The sequence below is a fragment of the Eubalaena glacialis genome, chromosome 3, assembly GCF_028564815.1.
Source record: "Eubalaena glacialis isolate mEubGla1 chromosome 3, mEubGla1.1.hap2.+ XY, whole genome shotgun sequence".
NCBI lineage: Eukaryota > Metazoa > Chordata > Mammalia > Artiodactyla > Balaenidae > Eubalaena > Eubalaena glacialis.
This window is the reverse complement of record NC_083718.1, coordinates 26,624,137-26,645,790: the sequence shown is the minus strand read 5'-3', so window position 1 is coordinate 26,645,790 and position 21,654 is coordinate 26,624,137. Positions and strand designations below refer to the sequence as shown.

The window sequence follows — 21,654 nt, the reverse complement described above, 5'->3', positions numbered from 1 at the left end:
ACTTTGTTGTAAAGCAGAAAGTAACACACCATTGTAAAGCAATTATACTCCAATAAAGATGTTTAAAAAAATCCCAATAGTAATAATGGTTAATATATTAGTTTACTAGGGCTGCAATAAGAAAATACCACAGGCTTAAACAACAGAAATGTATCTTCTTACTGTTCTGGAGACTGAAGTCCAAGATCAAAGTGCTGGCAGGGTTGCTTTCCTCCAAGGGCCTCTCCCCTTGGCTTGCAGATGCCCATCCTCTTGCTGTCTCTTCACATCATCTTTTCTCTGCACACATCCCTCTGGTATTTCCTTGTATGTCCAAATTTCCTCTTCTTTTAAGGATACCAATCAGATTGGATTAGGGCCCATCGTAATAGCCTCATTTTAAATCAGCCACCTCTGTAAAGGTCTGGTGTCCAAATACAGTCATATTCTGAGGTACTGGGGGTTAGGATTTCAACATATGAATTTGAGGGGGAGACAGAATTCAACCCATAATAGTTAACTTCTTCACTGTCCTGACTCCTCTCTCTTAGAGTCAAATACTCTCTATTTTCTGGGGATTGGCAATGAAGAGTCTCTAGAAGGCTCATTCCATGTCTTCAGCACCCAGGAGATGGGTACTTAGTTACTGAAAATCACACATTATTGTTTTGCCTGCTCTGTGTCTTCACTACTGGACAGTGAGCTCTGATGGGCTCTGCAGTGTCTGTTTCCCAGTACCCAGCACAGGGCCTTGCACAAAATAGATATATTTTCACTGGGTAAGTGGGTTCAGTAGTCACATAGCAGTTAATCTGAAGTTTTTTAAGAAAACCAGAACAGCAAAGAACTAGATAATATTTAACCTTTTATAGTAGTTAGAAATGCATACTCTATGCATAGGAAGTACAAACCCATAGAGTGAACTCCCAGAGCATGGTTTTCACATGTGCTTGAAATGTGGTGAGTCCGTGTTCCCCCAAAACTCATAAAAATCCAGTAATAGCCCAATATTTAATGTATGAAAAAGCTACCTAAATCATAGGGGAATGTTGCACAATCAGTAGGGGCACAATCAATTTTCATATCTAATTCTTGTTTTTGTTTCACATTTGTGATTGTAAATGCATGTGTAGCCATATGAACATCAGTATCAATATGTGGTTTCTATAGAAGATTCTCAAAAGGTAGGAAGCCTGTCTGTCTTACTAGCATTTTGCAAAACTCAGCACATTGCTATGTGCAGGGGCATTCAAATCATGAAATATCTCAGAAATTAGTCTATGGGTGATGCTTGTTATTTTTACAGGTTTTGCTTAGTAATTACCCACTCAGACTTTCTCACACTCTGTTATTCTAGAGGCACTGGTTTATTAAATGTGAGGAGTAAAATGCCTGCAGTAGAACTAAAACAGAGTGGTTGATGCAGCAGAGAGAGAGAGAAGAGAAGAGAAGAAAAGAAAAAGAAGGGTGAGTAATTCCAGTTCACTCATAGTGGGTCATGCTTCTTAACTCAGCTACAGGGAAATCCCAATTCATGCAAAAATAATTCTGTCTTTATTATTCCATAATCTAGGGGTGTCTATGGTGATTTGAACCCTCCTTTTCTGAAAAGAGAAGATCAGCACACGTGTCTTAACAATACATTCCTCTTGTTCCTACTGAAATGTTATATTAGTGACCACATTTGATTGCAGTATAACCTGGCTCAGGCCCCCTGCTGGGATCTTACAGACCATTGTTAATGCGGACTCCTTCAGGGGCTGTAATTTGGGACTCAATTTGCTGTAAAATTGTCCTGAGTGTCACCTTAGTAATCGAAGATCATATGACCCGTGAAACACATTGAACTGAAAGATGGCACCTCTTGGAAATTAATGTCAAATTGTCTCCAATAGTAAAAAGGCCCTAGCCATTGTATATGAAGTGAATGTTGCTGTATCTGAGATGGTAAGGGGTGAAGAGAAGGGTGCTCCACCCACATGCCTTGAGCTGGGCCTACAGGGTCTCAGAGAAGAGCCTTCCCCAATAAATATCTCAAGGCTCAGCACACAGACTGGTCAGCCCAGCAAACCCTCTGGTTGATTTTGATGGCCCTTACCTTCTTTTTAACCAAAAATACACATGTGGTTTAGCAAAGGATTTTTATTCTGATTGTACATATAAAGGCTGTTTAAATGTCAAATCTGGCCAAACAAAAGGCAGTTTGGCTAATCACTAGGGAAATGCAAATCAAAAGCACAATGAGATACCACTTCTCACCCATTAGAATGGTTAGTATTAGGAAGGAAGGGAGGAAAGGAAGGAAGGAAGGAAGGAAATAACAAGTGTTAGCAAGAATATGAAGAAGTTGGAACCCTTGTGCATTGCAGAGAGGAATGTAAGATGGTGCAGCTACTGTGAAAAACAGTACAGCAGTTCCTCAAAAAATTAAACATAGGATTATCATATGTAATTCCACTTCTGGGTATGTACACAAAAGAATTGAAAGGAAGTACTTGAAAAGAAATCTGCATGCCAATGTTCGTAGCAGCATTATTCACAATAGCCAAAAGGTTGAAACAACCCAAATGTCCATTGACTGAAAAGCAAAATGTGATATATATGCAACACACACACACGCACACACACGCACACTGGCATGTTTGTTAGCCTTAAAAAGGAACTAAATTCTGATACATGCTACAACACGGATGAACCTTGAAGATGTGCTAAGTGAAATAAACCAGAAACAAAAGAACAGATATTGTATGATTCTGTTTATACCTAGAATGGTCAAATTCATGGAGACAGAAAGTAAAATGGTGTTTTCAGGAGGCTGCAGGGAGAGAGGAATGAAGGGTTATTGTTTAATGGGTATAGAATTTCAGTTTTGCAGATGAAAAGAGTTCTGGAGCTTGGTTGCACAACAATTGGCATGTACTCAATGTCATGGAACTTTACATTTAAAAATAGTTAAAATGGTGAATTGCTTGTTATATATATTTTACTATAATTTCTTTTTTAAAGTGGTAATTTGGTTGTCAAAATATTGGAGTTGTTTATGTGGACAAAAAAATAAACGTGTGAAATCTGCCCTGGAAAAACCTAGGCATTCAGATAGCCCCCTTGTAACTGTGTTATAGGTAAGACAACTCAAGACCAGGAGACCCTGGGGAGAAGCAGGCAGAACCATAGAGATGGAGAGAAGGCGGGGTGTCTGTCTCTGTCCCTGGCATCATGTGCAGTGGTGACTTGCTCATCTTTACCTGATGGCTCTGGCTCCAGAGAAGGCCAGCCCTAGTGCCTTTGTCTATCCCAGAGGCTCTTTTGGAAACTTCAGCCAAATCAGCTCCTTTGCAACCTTATTCTACCGCAGGTACTTTTGTTGTTCCTTCTTTTCATGGTGACTCTGTTGATTCTGAATTTAGCCAAGCCGAGTGGGATGGCCTGCATAAGGGCCCTTGAATACATTGCCTTCATTCTCACATATGTCTTCCTTTCAACTCTCACCCCAGTACAAGGCACAGGCAGCAACATTCCCCCATGTGTTCTACAGCAGAGATCAGAGCCAAACTTACCCTGACAGTATTAGAACTTATAAGCCATAGCATACAGGCACTCTTAAGTGATTCTACTATAAAAAAATTCCAGTGATTTATCTGATCACTTGGAAGGACCAGATACAGTATGATAATGATCTTTTTACAAATGCGAGAGTACTTTTAATGAAGCAAAATCCCCTTGAGTGGAGATCAAGTCAATATTTTTTATCCCATTATTCAAGGTATTTTATACTTTGGCTTCAACTCTTCCCACTACACTGATATCAAAAGAGACTGTGAGAAGCTGAAAAGCTGAGCAGCACTTTGGACAGCTTCGTGGGAATATGGGACAAAAACTGGGTCTAGGGCTCAACAACAGGGACCTGATAATCCCCTCTACTTTGGGTTGTGACCCCAAAGGGCTATACCCTAGGGGTAAGGGTGAACTGGGGTAGACTGAAATTCAGCACAAATCATCTCAATTCTTGAAAATAGACTAAAGTTATCTAAGATTGCTACTTTGCATAGCCAAGATAACATTTTCCAATGTCTTATTTCTATAACTTTTTATAACAATGTTAACACTCAATTAAAATATAATCAGGCATACAAAGATAAAAACAACTTGAAGGAAAACCAAAAGAAACAACATATACTTCAAACAAACAGTTACATGGAGGCCCAGATAATGGCATGATCAGATACAGACTTTCAAATAAATAAGCTTAATATATTCAAAAAGAAGAAAAACAAAATTAAGAATTTGTACAGAAACTGGCTATTCTAAAACAGAACTTCTGTAACTAAAAAATAAAGTAGCAGAAAGTAAGAACTAAGTAGTTAGGTTTAATAGCAGATTAGACTCAGAGAAAGAAAGAACTAATAAACTGGAAAAAAATTAAATGAAAATATTCAGGATGAAGTGACACAGTCAAAAGAACGGAAAATACAAGAGCGGGTAAGAGACAAGGGGGACACAGAAAGAAGGTCTAACATATATGGAATTGGAGTCTCTGAAGAAGCAAGATAATGAATCAGAAGCAATAGTTGAACAGATATTTGCTGAGACTTTTCCATAACAGGCAAAAGACATCAAACCACCACTGGTTTAAGGAGACCTACCAACTCCAATTAGGGTAAATGAAAAGAAATTGCAAATTGGACACGTCACAGTAACACTGCTAAAAAGGAAAAACAAAGAGCTGTATGGAGAAAGAAAACATTATCAAAGAAGCAACAATAGAACAATATATGACTTCTCAACTATGGAAATTGAAGACAATAGAATAAAATCCTCAAGTGCTGAATGAAAGTATCTGCCACCTAGAATTCCAATGAAAATATACTTCAAAATTGAAGGTGAAATGAAGCCATTTTCAGACAAACAAGAACTGAGAGAATTCATTATCAGCAGATCCACCGTTAAGAAAATACTAAAGGGAATTTTTTGCAGGAAAGTGACCCCAGATGGAAGTTCAGAAATGCAGAGAGAAATGAGCAAGAAATAGGGTAAACATGTGGAAAATCTAAGTGAACATTGATGCTATAAAACAACAATCTCATGGGATTTAAAGTATTTAAATAAAACAAATACACAACAAAGATAGCATGCAAATCAGGAGAAATTAAATGAACATAAATTCTAAGATTATTGCATTGTTTGGGAGGCAAGTAAAAGTACTAGGAAATATTAGACATTGGTAAGTCAAAGACACATTTTGTAATTTTTAAGTAATCACTGAAAAATAGTATGAGGGAGAGGGCAGGCAGCAGAAGCAAGAAGAGTGACAATTCTGCAGCCTGTGGAAAGAAAACCACATTCACAGAAAGATAGACAAAATGAAAAGGCAGAGGACTTTGTACCAGATGAAGGAACAAGATAAAACCCCAGAAAAACAACTAAATGAAGTGGAGATAGGCAACCTTCCATAAAAAGAATTCAGAATAATGAGAGTGAAGATGATCCAGGACCTCGGAAACAGAATGGAGGCAAAGATCTAGAAGATGCAAGAAATGTTTAACAAACACCTAGAAGAATTAAAGAAAAAACACCTAGAAGAATTAAAGAACAAACACACAGAGATGAACAATACAATAACTGAAATGAAAAATACACTAGAAGGAATCAATAGCAGAATAACTGAGGCAGAAGAACAGATAAGTGACCTGGAAGACAGAATGGTGGAATTCACTGGTGCAGAACAGAATAAAAAAAAAAGAATGAAAAGAAATGAAGACAGCCTAAGAGACCTCTGGGACAACATTAAACACACCAACATTTGCATTATAGGGGTCCCAAAAGGAGAAGAGAGAGAGAAAGGACCAGAGAAAATGTTTGAAGAGATTATAGGCGAAATCTTTCCTAACATGGGAAAGGAAATAGCCATCCAAGTCCAGGAAACGCAGAGTCTCCCAGGCAGGATAACCCCAAGGAGAAACATGGAAGACACATAGATATCAGATTGACAAATATTAAAGACAAAAATTATTGAAAGCAACAAGGGAAAAACAACAAATAACATACAAAGGAACTCCCAAAAGGTTAACAGCTGACTTCTCAGCAGAAACTCTACAAGCCAGAAGGGAGTGGCACGATATTTTTAAAGTGATGAAAGGGAAGAACCTACAACCAAGATTACTCTACCCGGCAAGGATCTCATTCAGATTCAACGGAGAAATCAAAAGCTTTACAGACAAGCAAAAGCTAAGAGAATTCAGCACCACCAAACCAGCTCTACAACAAATGCTAAAGGAACTTCTCTAAGTGGGAAACACAAGAGAAGAAAAGGACCTACAAAAACAAACCCAAAACAATTAAGAAAATGGTCGTAGGAACATACATATCGATAATTACCTTTAACGTGAATGGATTCAATGCTCCAGCCAAAAGACACAGGCTCACTGAATGGATACAAAGACAAGACCCATACATATGCTGTCTACAAGAGACCCACTTCAGACCTAGGGACACATACAGACTGAAAGTAGGGGATGGAAAAAGATATTCCACACAAATGGAAATCAAAACAAAGCTGGAGTAGCAATACTCATAGCAGATAAAATAGACTTTAAAATAAAGAATGTTACATGAGATGAGGAAGGACACTACATAGTGATCAAGGGAACAATCCAAGAAGAAGATATAACAATTATAAATATATATGCACCCAACATAAGAACATCTCAATACATAAGGCAACTGCTAACAGCTTTAAAAGAGGAAATCGACAGTAACACAATAATAGTGGGGGACTTTAATGCCTCACTTACACCAATGGACAGATCATCCAGACAGAAAATTAATAAGGAAACACAAGCGTTAAATGACACAATAGTCCAGATAGATTTAATTAATATTTATATGACATTCCATCCGAAACCAGGAGATTACACTTTCTTCTCAAGTGGGCACGAAACATTCTACAGGATAGATCACATCTTGGGTCACAAATCCGCCTCAGTAAATTTAAGGAAATTGAAATCATATCAAGCATCTTTTCTGACCACAACGCTATGAGATTAGAAATCAATTACAGGGAAGAAAACGTAAAAAACACAAACAAACACATGGAGGCTAAACAATACATTACTAAATAACCAAGAGATCACTGAAGAAATCAAAGTGGAAATCAAAAAATATTTAGGGACAAATGACAATGAAAACATGACGATCCAAAACCTATGGGATACAGCAAAAGCAGTTCTAAGAGGGAAGTTTGTAGCAATACAATCCTACCTCAAGAAACAAGAAAAATCTCAAATAAGCAATCTAACCTTACATCTAAAGGAACTACAGAAAGAAGAACAAACAAAACTCAGTTAGTAGAAGGAAAGAAATCATAAAGATCAGAGCAGAAATAAATGAAAAAGAAATGAAGGAAACAAAGGCAAAGATCAATAAAACGAAAAGCTGGTTCTCTGAGAAGATAAACAAAATTGAGAAACCTTTAGCCAGACTCATCCAGAAAAAGAGGGAGAGGACTCAAATCAATAAAATTAGAAATGAAAAAGGACAAGCTACAATGGACACTGCAGAGATACAGAGCATCATGAGAGACTACTACACGCAACTCTATGCCAATAAAATGGACAACCTGGAAGAAATGGACAAATTCTTAGAAAGGTATAACATTCCAAGACTGAACCAGGAAGAAATAGAAAATATGAACAGACCAGTCACAAGTAATGAAATTGAAACTGTAATTAAAAGGCTTCCAACAAACAAAAGTCAAGGACCAGATGGCTTCACAGGTGAATTCTATCAAACATTTAGAGAAGAGCTAGCACCCATTCTTCTCAAACTCATCCAAAAAATTGCAGAAGGAACACTCCCAAACTCATTCTATGAGGCCACCATCACCCTGATACCGAAACCAGACAAAGATACTACAAAAAAAGAAAATTACAAACCAGTATCACTGATGAATATTGATGCAAAAATCCTCAACAAAATACTAGCAAACAGAATGCAAACAACACATTAAAAGCATCATACACCATGATCAAGTGGGATTTATCCCAGGAATGCAAGGATTCTTCAATATACGCAAATCAATCAATGTGATACACCATATCAACAAATTGAAGAAGAAAAACCATTTGATCATCTCAATAGATGCAGAAAAAGCTTTTGACAAAATTCAACACCCATTTATGATAAAAACTCTCCAGAAAGTGGGCACAGAGGAAACCTACCTCAACATAATAAAGGCCATATACGACAAACCCACAGCAAACGTCATTCTCACTGGTGAAAAATTGAAAGCATTTCCTCTAAGATCAGGAACAAGATGAGGATGTACACCCTCGCCACTGTTATTCAACATAGTTTTGGAAGTCCTAGCCACAGTAGTCAGAGAAGAAAAAGAAATAAAAGGAATACAAATTGGAAAAGAAGAAGTAAAACTGTCACTGTTTGCAGATGATGACATGATACTATACATAGAGAATCCTAAAGATGCCACCTGAAAACTACTAGAGCTAATCAATGAATTTGGTAAAGTTGCAGGATACGAAATTAATGCACAGGAATCTCTTGCATTCCTATACACCAGCAACGAAAGATCAGAAAGAGAAATTAAGGAAACAATCCCATTCACCATTACAACAAAAATAATAAAACACCTAGGAAACATACCTAAGGAGGTAAAGACCTGTACTCAGAAAACTGTAAGACACTAATGAAAGAAATCAAAGAAGACACAAACAGATGGAGAGATATACCATGTTCTTGGATTGGAAGAATCAATATTGTGCAAATGACTATACTACCCAAAGCAATCTACAGATTCAATGCAATCCCTATCAAATTACCAGTGGCAGTTTTTATAGAACTAGAACAAAAAATCTTAAAATTTGTATGGAGACACAAAAGACCCCGAATAGCCAAAGCAGGCTTGAGGGAAAAAAACAGAGCTGGAGGAATCAGACTCCCTGACTTCAGACTATACTACAAAGCTACAGTAATCAAGACAATATGGTACTGGCACAAAAACAGAAATATAGATCAATGGAACAGGATAGAAAGCCCAGAGAGAAACCCAGACACCTATGGTCAACTAATCAATGACAAAGGAGGCAAGGATATACAATGGAGAAAAGACAGTCTCTTCAATAAGTGGTACTGAGAAAACTGGACAGCTACATGTAAAAGAATGAAATTAGAACACTCCCTAACACCATACACAAAAATAAACTCAAAATGGATTAGAGAATTAAATGTAAGACTGGACTCTATAAAACTCTTAGAGGAAAACATAGGAAGAACACTCTTTGACACAAATCACAGCAAGATTGTTTTTTGACCCATCTCCTAGAGTAATGGAAATAAAAACAAAAATAAACAAATGGGACCTAATGAAACTTAAAAGCTTTTGCAAACAAAGGAAACTACAAACAAGACGAAAAGACAACCCTCAGAATGGGAGAAAATATTTGCAAATGAATCAATGGACAAAGGATTAATCTCCAAAATATATAAACACCTCATTCAGCTTAATATTAAAAAAACAAACAACCCAATCAAAAAATGGGCAGAAGACCTAAATAGACATTTCTCTGAAGAAGACATACAGATGACCAAGAAGCACATAGAAAGCTGCTCAACATCACTAATTATTAGAGAAATGCAAATCAAAACTACAATGAGGTATCTCCTCACACCAGTTAGAATGGGCATCATCAGAAAATCTGATAAATGCTGGAAGTCTAAAGGGGGAAACAAACAATAAATGCTGGAGAGGGTGTGAAGAAAAGGGGACCCTCTTGCACTGTTGGTGGGAATGTAAATTGATACAGCCGCTATGGAGAACAGTATGGAGGTTCCTTAAAAAACTAAAAATAGGATTACTGTATGACTCAGCAATCCCACTGCTCGTCATATACCCAGAGAAAATCATAATTCAAAAAGACACACTCACCCCACAGTTCATTGCTGTACTATTTACAATAACCAGGTCATGGAAGCAACCTAAATGCCCATCGACAGACGAATGGATAAAGAAGGTGTGGTCCATACATACAATGGAATATTACTCAGCCATAAAAAGGATTGAAATTGCGTCATTTGTAGAGACGTGGATGGATCTAGAGACTGTCATAAAGAGTGAAGTAAGTCAGAAAGAGAAAAACAAATATCGTATATTAACGCATATATGTGGAACCTAGAAAAATGGTACAGATGAACCAGTTTGCAGGGCAGAAATAGAGACACAGATGTAGAGAACAAACATATGGACATGAAGGGGGGAAAGTGGCGGGGCGGGGGTAATGGTGGTGGGATGAATTGGGGGATTGGGATTGACATATATACACTAATATATATAAAATAGATAACTAATAAGAACCTGCTGTATAAAAAATAAATAATATAAAATTCAAAAAAAAATAGTATGAGGGTGTTAACTTCTAGCTAATGGAGGGGATAAAACATATAAAAAATTTAAATGAAGACAAGAAAGGAATATAGATCAATTGATACAAATGAAAGCACATAGTAAAACGGTAGATTTAAACCCAAATAAATCAGTAGTTATATTAAACAAACTAAATGCTCCAATGAAAAAATTTATGAGAAAGAATTTTTGAGAAAAAACAAAAACCATCTATTTTATGTTGTTTATAAGAGATCTGAATGATTAAAAAAAAGTTTGAAATCAAAAGATGGGGAAGAGATAGCTTTAACATTACTGGTTAATTAGAAACTGCTTATCAAAGTGCTTATATACATTTTATTCCCTAGTATAGTAGTTTTTGTCATCTATGGCCTGCTCAACACTTGTACTATCAGACTTTTAAAAAACCATCCAGTCTGATGAATGCATAGTAATGTTTTATTGTGGGTGAAATTTGGATTTCTCTGATTACTAATGTTGTTGAGTGCAAGATCATATGCTTTTTTCAGCCCCTTGGATTTCCTCTTTTGCCTGTTTAGATTTTCTGCCATTTGAGTTATTTGCCTTTTTTTGTTGGTATATATTAATGAGTTTATTAAACGTGCTAGTCTTTTGTAACTTCATGGCTTGAATTTACATTTTTAAGTGTGTTTTTTCATCAAATCTTCCATAAGAGAATCACATACTGATGACTAATTCAGAGCACAAACCATGGCCATAGGACAGTACCCAACATCCTTTGCTTGTCTCTAAATTGGTGTTTTAACTGAAACTTCATTAGACCATCCACTATTCTGTCAGCTCAGTTACTTCTGGAAGATAAGGGTACATGATAAGAGTGGTATATTTCATGGACTTGAGCATGTTACCATATTTCTTTTGCTGTAAAATGAGTTTCTCAGAAGCAGTGTTGTGTAGGATACTGGGAAAGTAAGACATTCTGTGAGTCCATGGACAGTGGTTCTGGCAGAGACATTGTGGAGAAGGAAGGCTAATCATACAAGTACACACACATGTATATTTTACACATATGTATATAAATATATATTTACATAAATATAGATTATAGTATATATATTTGTGTGGAATATATGTATTCTATTCCAGTAAGAACAAATAATTTTACCTTCATAATGAAAAATATCCAATATAATTAATCTCAGTTTGTCTCCAGATGACTGGCTGGTCTCTCTAGGAAATGGTGGACTTTTGGGGTCTCTGATGTATTTATATATATGATACACTTATATTCATTTATATAAATATAAATGATATATTTATATCATTATAATGATTATATTTATTACATATTATTATATAATGCATAATATATATAATTATTACTATATAATTTTAATGATTATAATGATATAGTGATTATAATGATTAATAATGATTCTTAAATCTTTTATTTCTTTTTCTGGCCTTATGACACTGGCTAGGAGCTCCTGTACAATGCTGAGAAAATATTTCTTGATAGAATATTTCTTTTTTTTAAATGAAATATATTTGACATATAACATTGTGTAAGTTTAAGGTGTACAAAATATTGATATGATATATTTATATATGAATGCCATTGTAGTGCTAGCACCTCTATCACATCAAATAATAATCATTTTTTTTGTGATGGGAACAATTAAGATTTAGTCTCTTAGCAAGTTTGATGATTACAATACAATATTTTTGTCTGTATTCACTATACTGTGCATTAGATCTCCAGAACTTATCTACTAATAAAGGCAAACTTTCAATGTTCACTGTTAAGTATGATGCTTGTTATATGTTTTTGTAGATATCCTTTACCTTTTAAGAATTTTCCTTCTATTATAAAGTTGCTGACATCTTAGTTAATCATGAAAAGATGTTGAATTTTATCAAATGCTTTTTCTGCACATCCTAAGATGTTCACATGATAACATCTCTCTAATGTGTTAATGTAGTGGATTTACTGGATGTGTTATCCCTTTTATTTGTGCTAACTTTGGCTTAGCAGTACATTAAGTATTGCTAACTTTGATTTGCTAATATTTGTTTAGGATTCTTACACCTATATTCTTGAGTGAAATTGGTTTGTGCTTTTCCCTTCTATACTGTCAGATTTTGGTACTAAGGCAAAAACGTGTAAATTAGTTGGGAAGTATTCCTTACTATTCTCTTCCTTGGAACAAAATTGTGAACGGTTGCATTTTTTTCTTCCTTAAATGTTTTGGTGGAATGCACTAGTGAAACCAACTCAGCTTTTCATTATCTTTTTAGAAAGAGTATGAAAGAGTATAAAGTGTTCATTGTTATTCATTAGTGGATATATAATTTTTCAGATTTTTAAACATTTTTTTGAGTCAGCTTTGGTAAGTTGTATTCTTCTAGGAATTTGTTCATTTTCGTATCTTTAAAAGAATTTTGGTATAAAGTTGTTAAAAATTCTCTTATTTAATGCTGAGGCATCTGGATTGCTGTTCCCTTTTCATTTCGAATACTACATATTTGTAGCTCCTCTTTTTTCTTCATTAACTTTGCCAGAGGTTTGTCAGTTTATTAGTCTTTTCAAAAAATAGACTTTTTATTGTTATTGATCCACTCTATTTTGTGCTTACTTTGTGTTTTCTCAAACTCTGCTCTGATCTTTATCATTTCCTTCCTTCTACTTTTGTTCAGTATATTTTCTGAGCTTTTTCTAAGCTCTTGAGATAGGTTCTTAGCTCATTTATTTTTGGCCTAATTTTCTCTTTGAACAATACAAGGACCTTAGAACATTTCTAATGTATATATTTATAACTATCAATATCTGATTAACTATGACTGATCATACAAGTTTTTGTTTGTTATCATTCAGTTAGAATATGTTTGTATTTCGATTGTAATTTTTTCTTTGATCTTTGAGTTAATATATCATTATCATTGTTGATATGTCTATTTCCATTAATAATTCTGTTCATTTCTACTTTATACATACTAATGCTATATTATTACGTGTCTACAAATTTTAGAATTGTTGTATCTTCCTGGTAGATTGAATATTTTACCTTGATTAATGTCTCTATGTTTAATAATACCTTTTGCCTTAAAGTCTATTATATTTATTAATTATTAATAGCCACACCAGATTTCTTTTGGTTAGTATGTGCATAACATATCTTTTTCTTTTACCTTAAAATTCTGTACCCCTATGTTTAGATGTCTCTCTTTAAGAGCATATAGTTGGACTTTTGAAATCCAATCTGATATTATTTTAGTGGAAACATTTACTGTGTATTTACTCTGTTTACTAAATTACATTTAGTGTAAATACTGATATATTTAGATTTAAATCTAATATCTTATTTTATGCTTAAAATTTCCCTCTTATTTTAAAATTTCTGCCTCCCTGCTTCCGCCTCCCCTACTCTTTTGATAAGAGATGTCTGAGTATTTTTAAAAATAATTCCCTTTTCTCTTCTAAGAGTTTGTAAATTATACACTCTGACTCTGTCCTGTTGGTGGCTACCCTAGAAATTAAAACATGCATAATTAATTTATCAAGGTATAAAGTTAATCAAACTCTTTACCCTTGTATGGTTTGGACCATACAAGGACCTTAGAACATTTCAACATTATTTACTCCCTCCTTGTATACTTTTATTGTTATCTAGTGTTTATGTCTCATTTTTTAACCCTAGTAGACATTATTATTACTCTTTTGTAAAGATAAACTTCATTTGTATTTGTCCAAATAGTAGCCATTTTCCTTCTTTTCCATTTCTTTTTGCAACTCTGACCTTCCATCTGTGATTACTTTCCTTCCGCATCATGCACATCTTTTAGGATTTTTTTTCCAGTAAGGGACTTTTAATAAGCTCTCTTGGATTTTGGTTTTAAATGTCTTCATTTCACCTTACTATTGAAAGATACCTTTGCAGGGTTTAATATTCTAGGGTGACCGTTATTTTCTTTCATCAATTTCATTGATCAATGTCATCAATGGAAAACAGCATTCCATTCTTTCTGACTTCTAGTGGTACTGATGAGAAATCACCTGTGACTCTAACTGGCATTCTTTTGAAGGTAATCTGCCTTTTTACTTTGGTTGCTTTTAAGATTTTCTCTTTTTTCATTTTTCTTAAATTCACAGTGATGTACCTGTTGTGAATTTCTTGTTATTTATCATGCTTGAAATTCATTGGATCTTTGAATCTGTGGATTAATGCTTTTATCAGTTTTGGAAAATTTTCAACCATTATGTGCTGAGTATTCTTACTCCTCTATCCTTATGGGTCTTATTAGATCAAGTGTATGGTAGACCTGATTACTATTTCCTCCTCACCTTTTCACTTATTTACTATATTTTCCATGTTTTTCTCTCACTGTGCTGCATTATGAATAATTTCTTCAGACCTATCTGCCAGTCCACGAATTTTTTCTTCTACTTCGACCAAATGGCTACCAAGGGTATCCACTGCAGTTTTCATTTCAGTTATTGTATTTTTTATCTCTAGAATCTGTATGATTCTTTTTCAAATATACTGTTTCACTTCTTATTATTCCTTATTCTCTGTAGTTTAAAAAATCTATCACTTATTAATTTAAATAGTGAATGTAATTGTTTTAAAATACGTCTATGATATTTCTGTATTTGGGATGTGAGTGTGTTGCTGCTGTTTGTTGTTTTCCTGGTACATACTCGTGTCACCTTTGTTCTTCAGTTCCTGATTACCATTGACTGGTCAGTCACTGACCTTGAAAAATGACTTGAGGGCTTTCCCAGAAGCCAAGGATGAATGTACCCTTCTGCAGTGAGGTTTTTCATTTGTTTCTGCCAGAGATTAGGGGACATTATCAGCTGAGAATCATCCCAAGTCAGTTCACAACCTGAGGCTCCTTGGTCAGCCCAGACTTTGCCTGCTTGGATAGTAAATTCACATAAGGACTAGGCTTTAGGCACTAGAGTTACAGAGTCTTCTTTTTGCCTCCCCTTTCCTTTCATTTTTAATTTATTATTCTTTTCAACATGAAGACATTCCTGAGCCTATCTCCCCTTACAATAAGTATTTAGCCTTTTGGGGTCCCAGTTCAATATAACATTATCTCTCTTAAGTCTTACCACTTTAGGGATTTCATGAGACTTAACTTCTGTCCCCTTTTCCCCATACAGCCTCTGAAATCGAAGTATGCGGCACTGACAAATGCCTTTCATGGACAAGCAGCTTTGGTTCTGATATCTAATAGTTCACTAACCTCTGTTACAGGCTTTCATCCAAAAATTAGCCTCGAGGTTCCTCAGTGTTTCTTAATCTCTTCAGTGTTTTAAACGTTATTCTTGTGTTTTCCCCCTGGCATTTTTCACTGTTCTTGATGAGAGAGTTGTGACACAAAACTCAGCATTCCATAATCAGAAGGCATGAAGTGTCCAATCAGTTTTTATGGAATCTTATTCTAAATTATGAGTGGATAGCCAGTGGTCACCAGATATTTGAGAAAGAAATATTATATGAATGATAGAGAATAAAACAAACAAAAAGAAAAGGTAATTTGGTAGAAACAAATTATGCAGAGAAAAATAAATAATTAACCTTATCCCCACTATCATTATCTCTTTATCCTTAGAGAGACAAGATACTGAATCCGTAAAACAAGAACAAGATGCTATTTTAAAAGAACACTGGAGAATAAAACAAGAGCTCTTGAAAGTTAAAAAAATAATGGTAGCAGAGGTGAAAAAATTCCTATAAAAATTTGAGACTTAAAATGGAGAGAATCTTTCATAAAGTAAAACAAAAATAGAAAAGATAGATAGAAAATAGGAAAGAGAGAGAGACAAGATAAGAAAATTAGAGTATTAAAATCATTCAGTAGCTTCCTAAGAAAGTTTATAGGAAATACAATTTGGGAGACTTACAGTCCTTATTCTACATTTACTTTTTTTAAAAATTTATTTATTTAATTTATTTATTTTTGGCTGCGTTGGGTCTTTGTTGCTGCGCGCGGGCTTTCTCTAGTTGCGGCGAGTGGGGGCTACTCTTCGTTGTGGTGCGTGGGCTTCTCATTGTGGTGGCTTCTCTTATTGCAGAGCAGGGCTCTAGGCACGCGGGCTTCAATAGTCGTGGCACGTGGGCTCAGTAGTCGTGGCTCGCAGGTTCTAGAGCGCAGGCTCAGTAGTTGTGGCGCATGGGCTTAGTTGCTCTGCAGCATGTGGGATCTTCCCAGACCAGGGCTTGAACCCGTGTCCCCTGCATTGGCAGGTGGATTCTTAACCATTGTGCCACCAGGGAAGCCCTGCATTTACTTTTAATATACTAGGTAGGTTGGCATTTACCTTTCAAATTTGGGGTTGTAAATAATTTTCTCTCACAGTTACAGTTAATAATGCATTTGCAGATTTTTGCTTCCTATTCCTGTGACTTTAGGATCTGCTGGCTTAAATGTCTTTCTAAGGGAGGAATGATTCCTCAGGGAATGCAAAAGTGGCTCCATTATTATGGGAACTGAGACTGCCATGTAGTCATTTGGGGCTCTTCATGCCTCTGAGTCAACAGGGGAAGAGCAGATTACTGATCTGGTTGAACTGACTGATCTCAGTATCAAATTGCTGCTGTACAATGGGGTGAAGGAGGACCATGTCTGAACCCAGGGGATTCTCTGAAGTGCATCTTAGCAGTTGTATAACTAGTTTAATGAAGATTGACGCAACCCACAAAGGCAAAACCACTATGGACCCGGACAGTTCAGGAATGAAAATCTGAATCATTTCGCCAGGTCAGCACCTTGACAAGGCAAGGTGCTGACTGAAGACAAGAAGATCATAGAATGGGTAGTAGAAGAATGAATTTTAAAATATCAACTCAACTCATGAATTTTTTTTTATTTTATTTTATTTATTTATTTATTTATTTATGGCTGTGTTGGGTCTTCGTTTCTGTGCGAGGGCTTTCTCTAATTGCGGCAAGCGGGGGCCACTCTTCATCGCGGTGCGCGAGCCTCTCACTATTGCGGCCCCTCCCGCTGCGGAGCACAGGCTCCAGACGCGCAGGCTCAGCCATTGTGGCCCACGGGCCCAGCTGCTCCGCGGCATGTGGGATCCTCCCAGACCAGGGCTCAAACCCGTGTCCCCCGCACCGGCAGGCAGACTCCCAACCACTGCACCACCAGGGAAGCCCTTCGACTCATGAATTTTTAAGAGTCAAGAACCATGTGAGGAAGGTTGGTAGTGCTTTTATAACTGGAAGCTGGATTGTCATGGAATAGAGTTCTTATGGAATGTTTTTGAAAATCCTATCCAAAGGAACTCAGGGCAAAAAATTAAAGCAAAGTCAAAAAGCAAATGTTAAGCTGAGAGATTAAATATTATAAAGGGAAAATCTCCCTAATATATAAAGATCAAGAGGAAAAAAACCTTAAAAAATCTGGTAGAAAAATGGACAAAAGACATGTAAGGAGAGTTCACAAAAGATAGGCAAAAGGCCTTTAAATATTTGAAGACATCCAACTTCACTAATAAGAAAAATGCAAATTTAAACTACATTGAGATACCATTTCTCACCTATCAGCTTAGAAGAATCCACTCTGTTGGCAAGGCTGAGGGGAAACAGGCATTATTATATAACTCCTCTCAAGGTAAATTTGACGGTACCTAATAAAATTACATATACATATACCCTTTGACTCAGCAATTCCACTTTTAGGAAATTATCCTGAAGATACATCTCTAGCAATATGAAAAAAATAGGTACAAGGATTTTCATTATGGCATTATTTGTAATAAAAAAATATTATCTATATTAATATATATTATATTGATATTTATATGCCAGCGTAAGTCAATAATGGGGCAAACCCTAAAGTTGAATAAAAAAAGAAACAAACCTAATTGGATATCAAATTGATTACATAATCACACAGGAAAATTTAATTCAAATAATTTTTAAACATAGTATTCTGAAAATACAACCTTTTTTTGCCTAAGAACAAAAAGCACTAGAAAAGAATCTTAAATTTCACTTAGTAGGTTTGCTGTTAGTAATGGTTGTAGTCATAATTTCAGAACTATTTTGTGTGTATGAGAGAAATACAAATATGGAAGGAGAAAGAGGAAGAATACCCAGGATGCTGGATTTTAATTGGTGGTATCAGTGTGAGCTCACGATTTTAAAAAGGCCTAGAAAGCAGTGACTCCCTAGGAGCAATAAGCAAACACAGTGCCTGGATCAGGGCTTCTAAATACCATTCCTTAGTAAAAGAAACCAGAGCTCCTTAAAGAATGGTTAGTTCCAGGTCTAGAGTGCAAAAGTGTAAGGTGAGCCTGGAATATCTTGCTGCACCCCAAAGCAAAAAAGTTTTTCCCAAATCACAGCAACACAGGACACAGGATCCAGCTTGAAGACGATCCCAGTAGCCAAGGCTGATACAACTTGAGCATCAAAAAGAAAAATTCTGGTTATAGACTATAACATAACTGAATGTTTTTTTAAAAAGAAAAAGGAAGAGGCTTGGGCTAGACCTTTGAGAATGGATTCAATTTAAATAGATGGAGAAGAAAGGTGGTTTAGTCAGTATGAACAAAAGAAGGAAGTGATAAAGGAGAGGGCATAATTCAGGAGCTTGGAGTTGGGGGGGGCAGTTGGTCCAGCTAGGTTGTCAGGGCCACATAGGGATCAGTAAGTGTAAGATTTGGTAGTTTAGACCATCAATGCCAATCTGAAGATTAGACTTCGAGTGTGGTGGCAATGGGGAGCCGCTGTAAGTTTTTGAGCCGAGGAGTTATATGAGGAAATGACGGAATAGGTGTTTTGGGGAGAGACTGGCAGCTAGATGGAGGACAGGGGACAGAGGGATGGCAAGCAAGGAGGTCAGCGAGGAAGTCTTTGCAGAGGTGCTGGGGGCTTGCGAAGAGCCTGGAAATGGATAAGGATAAAAATGGCTGAAATTTAAAAAAGCATTTCAGAGGATGAATAGACAGAACTTATTCCTCTGATAAGGGACAAGGGAAGAGTCAGTGGCTCTGAGTTTCTGTGCTGAAGGGTAGAAGGACGATGATGGAGCTGAGCTAAATATGAAGAGCAGAGAATTGAGTTTTGATATATTTTGAACTGGTTTTGAATATAGTGACTGTGAACCAATAGCATTTTGATGTTTACAAACCTCAAAAAGGTCGAGTGTCCCACTTTGTGGGGGGGTACTGCTGGGCTTTCTCAGTCAGCTTGATCTCTTACAGAGCTCAGGTGAAAGCAGGGCTCTGGTGTCTTCCCAAAGCTGCTGCCAGTGATAGGATTTTGTACTGCTTCACAGACAATGCTCAGAACCATGTCCCTGTGGAATCCCAGTGGGCTACTCTCAGTGAGTATAACATCACCTCCTGGTTGGGCCAGAAAAGAATTTTCAAGGCATAACTCGAGGCAGGGGGCTCCCACGTATGAAATTGCTCTTTCATCCCTGCAGTGAAGCTTGAATGAGGGCACTCTGTGGTGTGTGGCTGGCTGGCTTCATCAGAGGATGGCTGCCCTCTTCACCCACCCGGCGCTCTTGCTTGGCTAGAGGAAGCCTGTCCTGAGCTCTCATAGTGAGCAGGCTTCCCAGGCAGCCTTCCTCCCCTGCACTCTCGGCATTCACATGGCATGGCCATAAATTATGCCCAGCGTGTTCATTTTCAGTTTAAATGTGTTCTCATCCCAGAGGAGCAACTAATGGCGTCAAGTTACTGATGTGAAAAAAGCCTGCCGCTACAGTGACTATGGACTAATGAAATAGCAGTCATGGAGGCTGGGGCAGCAATAAATTGTCAGCCACCGGTGACATGGATTTTAAATTATATTCTCCATCTCCTTTCCCCTTCACCAAAATTATTTAGCTGTAGAGTTGTTTGGTAAATGTTTACCATTGCTTAAATGTTTGCTTTCTATTAGAAGTTGGCGCAGGCTGGGCCCCTTCCTTTAAAGGGGCTTTTCTCAGAAAACTGGAGGTGCGCTGAGAGGGATTTAAAAGCCTATCATGCTTTCTCTAGGAGGCGTGAAGGCAAATCTCTTAATCCAGGATCATCACTGACTGATAACTTTCATTCAGAAAATTGGCAAACATGGGGCTCTATCGGTGAACTCTGCTCATTTGGCACGTAAGTTACTACCTCTACCTTCTGTTATGGCCTTTTTCTTTTCCTAATGAATGAGTTAAAAATTAGGAACCAATACAATTCACAGTGTTTTTGAAAGGCAGCAAGTCTATTTTTCATTAGATGAAGGACCCCAGGGAATCCATTGATGGGCCGTAGGGAGTTCAAGAATCCCTGATCCTACAAGCAAATGTGAATAAGCAACTTGCTCATATGTATGTATGTTTTTCTAGAAAGAAGGTCTGTGGGTTTCATCAAATTCATTAAATGTTCCATAACACCAAGATAGCTTAAGGGCTGCCATGGGGGACTGCATAAACGTCTACAACGTCTTTCTCTCCCAAGATCTACGCCCTTGTGATAGACTTTGTGGCCCCTCTGACTGAGTCTATCCACCCTTGACTCTGGGCCGGCACTGTGATTGGCTCTGGCCCATGGGACATTAGTAAAGGTTATACAAGCAGATTTGAAAAGTGCTTGCACTTCGGGGCTTGCCTACTTACTGTTCCTGGAACCCTGCTGCAACGTCAACAAGGCTGGGCTAGCCCAATGAGCTACATGGCCCCAGTCACCCTTGTTTCCCCAGCTGACCCTCCAGCAACTGCAGACAGTGAATGTGCCCAGCTGAGACCAGCCAAGCCAAGGTCTATGGATTTAATTAAAATCACTAAACGTTCCATAATGCCAAAAGAGTGCAAGGGCTGCTATGGTGGACTGCATGCATGGCCACAACTTCCTCTCCACACATCCATGCTCTTGCAGTGGGACTTTGCAAGGGCAGGGGTATGTGGAGCCTGGGCCAAACCAGAAGCAGGTGTCCAGCCAAACTGCTGACATACAGAATAGTGAACAAAATAAGTGTTATTTGGGGATAGTTTATTATGCAGTAAAAGCTAACTGATACAAATACCGTATCACACAGTGTGCATTTTGAGGCTGAGGGGCACACCTTATTCAGTCTTTCTATCTCTTTTTCCTAAAAACACAATAACCATTCAATATGTATTTGTTGAATTGGGTAGAACTGGTCTCCCAAAAAGACTGAGATTCAGCCACTTTCTCAAGGTCACTTAATAAATCAGGAGAGATCCCAGAGCATCTAAAACTCCAGGCCTCAGTTTCCTTACTTATAAAATGGGCTTCAAAACACCTACCTCGTTGGGCTACTGTGGCTATTAGAGAT

At 37.0% G+C, this 21,654-nt stretch overlaps 1 long non-coding RNA gene across 1 annotated transcript; it reads left to right on the top strand.

The window, feature by feature from the left end:
- Positions 1-1,340: 1,340 nt before the first annotated feature.
- On the top strand, positions 1,341-20,407 carry LOC133087772 (uncharacterized). Its single transcript, XR_009700446.1, has 3 exons — positions 1,341-1,446; positions 3,102-3,334; positions 20,367-20,407. It is a non-coding gene; the product is annotated as an uncharacterized LOC133087772 (long non-coding RNA).
- Positions 20,408-21,654: the final 1,247 nt, after the last annotated feature.